Consider the following 5,601-nt stretch of genomic DNA (forward strand, 5'->3'; position numbering starts at 1 on the left):
ACAAGACGTTTCAGCTTGGTAGTAAATCTTCCAATTATATGTATGAGACATTATGTCAATGTTATGCTAATTTTTTGTGAAGAAACTATAAGTATAGGTCATTATGAAGCTACATTTTGTAGTTAGTAGTACATGCTCAACAGATAAGCGGTTTTCCACCAGGTGTTAGCTAACTGTTGCTCCTGGTAGTGGAGCTGTGTGTGGGAGGCACAGGACTGAACTCCAGGGAGGAACTATGTATAAATAGGAGGTGTTTTGTACCAGCAAGCATTTAGGCAGCTTCAAATGGCTACCAAAGGGGATTCAAGGATTTCTTAAACATGCATGAATGAGTCAAAGTAACACTTTGAGTATGTTTTTTTGATGAGGGAAAGTCATTATAAACTGATATAAAGCACACACACACTTAAGTCCACAAAATAACACATCTGGGGCTTAATCAAGTCAGAATAAATTGAATTCAGGCAGTGATCCTGAATATCAGGGTCTGTATTTTCGTACAATGATATTAAAATAAATTCCAATTAACATGCAGATCAACTTAAGAAATAGTTGATAGATTTATTGTGAAGAGTTAGTGAAATTTCCACGTCTCCTTGGTATCCCATTCACAAGTGTTATTGTTTCAGAACTTTACACTTATTAGTTTTTTTTCTGCTGGTGTAAGTCAGTGTGACAAGTTTGGTAGCAGCTACCATTAAGAGCAATAAGTAAAGCTAAATTGCAGTGTTTTCTCCAACTGACCATTTTTCAGTTTGTAGACCATCACACCACACTTTTCATACAGCACCTTTGATGAGAAGTTTGACTGTTCGTTTCCTCTTCTGCAACCCTGTAACACTTCCTATAAATTAGGTATTGCATTGCAGTGTACAGACAATGTACTACGTATCAGCTCTGGAAAAAAAATGTAGATACTTAATTTCAGTAAACATTTCATAAATAAAACCATATAAACATAGTGCATAAAAAATGGTATCCTGTGAACAAGACATTGCATTGTAAATGTTACATTTCAGTTTCTCTCGACGTTGTTGGTCGTTCTAAGATCAGTGCTTCTCGGGTGGCGTTCCGAACGCTCTTGAGGAAGACCATGAGATTGGACCCACCAGTTCCAGTAGTGTTTAGCGCAGAGCCCACCCCTCTGAGAGGGCACCCCATGGACCGAGCACGGTTACTGGGCACAATGATGTACTTGGCCACGGCATTGAGGTGATAGTTCCGTAATTCCACCAGTGCAGAGACGCAGGAGTTGTAGGCCTGGCAGAGGTCAGAGCTGGAGGAAGTGATGATGAAGTCTCGCAGTGACGGACAGACGGACAGAGTTTCTATCAGCTGACGGTGAGCAGGAGGCATGTAATCTCTCATGCGTGTCAGGAAGTCTCCTAGATAGCGTAAATCAATAAAGACAGCAGAGAGGAGACCATAAAGAATGAAATAGTCTCTCCTGAGAGTATTCTTTGGTGCCACAGCAATTCACAAACAGCACAATACATTATGATAAAACCAACTGAAGTGGTTACATGTGGAAGTAAATACAACTTTACCTGTCTCGCCCTCATGTTGGATGCATAGCAAGGCGTCAAAGCACTGAACTGATGAACTCTGGGCTGCACTTCCACCTGATAGTAAAATCGGCTCATTGCTGACTCCTTCATACAACATTCCCTTTGGAAGCATGGGGTTATCTCGCCACCTAAAATGGTTTCATCAAGTTACATCATTTTTAAAGGCCTAATCTTAGCAGGTAAATGTGCACCAGAATCGAAAAAAAAAGATGAAAATTATTGTTAACTTCTAAAGGTAGGACTAAGGAACAGCTCCAGAACATACCCTGAGACAAAAATTCTCATTGTTCCATGAAAGGCCGTTGCCTCCACATGATCTGGATTGAGCACAAACGGATGTATTGTAATTACTTTTATAAGAAGCACAGTAGGTATTATTTAATTCACGTTGAGGTAGCTATAACTTGACATTACTGTGCATGAGTTGAAATGTTTCCTTCATCTTCTTCAAAGATTGCGTTACGTTGATTAGACCTTTCTGTATGCTGATGAGATCTGAGATTTTCATGGCGTGCATCACCTCCAGAGCCCCCTGGTCAAAGTTTAAAATCAATTGTTAAGTTACAAGAGGCAAAGAAGCAAATACTGGGAGGAAAACAGAAAGGCAGAAAGGTTGATAGACAGCTGCAAACTGACTTTCTGCATATAAAAAAAGGACATACTGACCGTTATGCCTGAACTAGCAGCCATCTCCACCAACAGTGACACCATAAAAAATCCCCTGCAGCTCTCCCCTCCGGGGAAAGAAAATATCACGTCCATGTTCCTGTTTTCATACACGTGGATTCAAACCATATGAGTGAACATCATATGAAACGATTACACAGTCAGTGTCAGATGAGTGATGAGTCAAAGTGAAAATCTATTTCACTTGTACTTACCCAATTTCCATATCCCTGAAACAAAAGTGAAACAGCAACTGAGCCATTGTTTTGGTTGGAAAATATCAAAACACTGTATGTTATTCTTACAATAACAAAAACCCTGGACACTATATACTGTATAAGAAATTAAACATGGAAAATCAAAAACACCACTCACCCACTTGGGTCCTTCAGTTTCCAGTTGGCTAAAACTGAATCTGAATAGGTCAAAATGGGTGGAAGACCAAGTCTGCGAGACACATTCCAGAAAGGCCAGGCCAGTGCTTTGGGGAGAATCTGTTAAATCACCATAAGTGTATGAATGTGTGTATGAATTGGTGAATGAATGAAGTGTAAAGTGTTTTGGAGTTCACATGGATAAAGCACCATGTTAGTTCAAGCCATTTACCTCAAGGCCTTGTCACACTAGACAACTTATGCCAACTTATGAAACATTTTTTACATGTAAATTGCTAATAAAAAATATATATTTGATGAATTTGTTCAATTTACACTATGTACACAACGAAAAGAAGCTTCCTGTTTTTTTTTTTTTCAATTCCATCTTCAATGTAGAAGTTGTCTAGTGTGACGGGGCTTATAAGGGTAAAGTTCAATCCACAAAAAAAAAAATAAAAATACAAAAACACCAAAAATGATGACTTTGTGTTTTTGAGGATCCCACTTAAGTCTATTTTTTGGTAGGTCCACAAGTAATCAATATTGAAATATTTTATCAGCAAAAACATATGTTTCCCAGAGGACAGCTCTGAACCCAATGACTTATTTGATTTGTTTAGTTTTTTTCTGTTTTTTTACTAGGAGTGAGCTGCTTTATTCCAACGCTTAAATATTACATGAATAACGTTATGGTTTAATGCAAAATTCAGAGTCTTTCCAACATGATTTTCTGCAGTCTATGAAAAAATGTTTGTATGCTTTTGATTTTGTGCTAAGAAAATTAAAACACATTGCCTTTTCTATCAACTACGGTATGTTTTTCCGACCTTTGTCATATAATATTGTTGTATCAGTGAAATGCAGGTAATATAAAGATCTAGTCTGGTTTAGATATAAAAAGATCTACTTCTGCTTTGAATAAGTACAACTTCTATGTGGCAAGTTATGTGGCTTTTTTGATGACTAAGAGTGAGAGAAGCTAAAACATAATAACTAAAACCACAGTGATGATGACAAAGCTGGGTGAGGAAAAAAATCAAAACAATGTTATCAAGCTGGGAAAAATATGGTTTTATGCATAAATATTTTACTGATTTTCCCATGTTGTGTGCTGACTATATTGTTACTGTTTAAAGCAATTGATGCTAAGCTAGTGCTCATTTGTACCAGCTTCAGCTGTTTAACTTTATATGTGTCAAATGTTTCTAAAAATATCTTTACTGTTTGATTTTTGTCAACTGAACTTGTCAATAATACAGATTCTGCAGCTCAACGCAGCCTTTAAGTCTTAACTGCTGAGTTATAAATTTATATTTGTTATTCCTTAAACTGCCAGGCCACCAGTGAAAGGAACATGAGTTCTCCATCTTTCTCTTTATTGCAGTGTTTTTACCTGAGCAGGTGCGTGTTGCCCCTCCTGCCACACYTATCCCATGCTGATGAAGCCCAGGGCCAGGTGAGCCAGCCTGAGCTCCCGGTGACTACTCAGCAGATGGGGACTCAAAACTGGCATCTGAATTGAGATCAGATTGTAATTACTACAATTAACAGAAACAGTGAGCAAAAGTCTTTTATTTTATATATAGAGAGCAAGATATCAAACTGGACTTTTTTATTTCTGTATTTGCATCAGGAAGAAAGTGCTTCCTCTTACCTTATGAACAAGATCTCGTAGTTTTCGTGTCTCTATTAAATGTGTCAGATTATTTGCCAAGTCGATCCACACCCGATAATAGTCTGGAAGGTGAGTCTAGAAGATAATAAGGATAAAACGATTTGCTCATTGATTTTCTTGTGTATTTATATGAGTGTGTGTCTGTGTGTGTATTTGTGTGTGCGAGYGTGTATTTTCATGTAGATCATAATCAGTAATATAATCAGCTCATGTTTGCCATGGAGCCTGACCTACATGTCAAACAATGATTGGTGCTATCAATCAGAGACAGAAGCAATCTAATAAATGAGGCATTAAAAAAAATGAAATGAATAAATAAATGATGTAAAAATCAACRAAGCCTAAAACAGGGGGAGACCCAATAGAGGCAGATGCAGAAATAAGTTTTTCATGCAGCAAGAGTTTGAGTCTTTGACCTAAAAAAAACACAATGAAATGCCTGCTGATATGAAAGTTTTGAAACCCATCTGCTTCCTTATTTATATCATTTTGAACCATATGTGACAGAGTATAATTTCTATCAAATAGCCTAACTCAGAGGACAACAATGTCTGAATTTCTCATTTCTGTGCGTAATATACTCCTTTATTAGAACAACTCAGCTGGTCCAGTCATGTGAAAAGGAAAAAAAAAGCTCCAAGGGACAAACTTCCATCAGATCAATAACCTTCTATAACATTACACAAGAACAACCACACTTATCTGTTTCAGTCCACAGGGACTACATGTGCTGCTGACCAAACACTTAAATCAAAGCAATAGACAAAGAAATAGTGCACTAGGGTTAAAAAATAAATAATTGCCTCTGCTTGTGCAAAATGGACATTATTGGTTTTCTTTGAACACTTGTAAAAAAAAATATGCTGTATTAGAAAGGAAATGAATGACAAAGAAACTTACCAGTGGCTCCTCAAGGATGAATCCCAGCTCTTCAGATATATCAAATGCATCAAAGTCTCCCTGCAGTGTTTCTCTGTAGTTCGTCTCCATATGCTCTACTCTGTACTCCGGTTTGGCTTTGAAATGAAAATCTCTCTGTGAGCCCGACTCACAGATATCAATTGTTAAACTTGCTCTGCGCTTGCTTCAACTGACTTTGTCACTTCCCTTTTTATTGTGTGTGCTCCCTTTTGCAAAGAACCAATCAGGCTGCTTGTGCAGACAAGTCAGGAGTTCACAGAGCAAAACAGAAAGTCGCTGTTTTCTACAGTTTGCATGACTTTGGCTGCCTAACAACAGACATATTTGACTGTGCCAAAATGCATTGAGGCATATTCATCACAAAATGTAAAAAATTGTGTGTGTGTGTGTGTGT

General features: G+C 37.6%; 1 pseudogene; it reads right to left on the minus strand.

The window, feature by feature from the left end:
- Positions 1-444: 444 nt before the first annotated feature.
- On the minus strand, positions 445-5,398 carry LOC106529805 (indoleamine 2,3-dioxygenase 2-like; annotated as a pseudogene).
- Positions 5,399-5,601: the final 203 nt, after the last annotated feature.

Source organism: Austrofundulus limnaeus, unplaced genomic scaffold, assembly GCF_001266775.1.
Source record: "Austrofundulus limnaeus strain Quisiro unplaced genomic scaffold, Austrofundulus_limnaeus-1.0 Scaffold467, whole genome shotgun sequence".
NCBI lineage: Eukaryota > Metazoa > Chordata > Actinopteri > Cyprinodontiformes > Rivulidae > Austrofundulus > Austrofundulus limnaeus.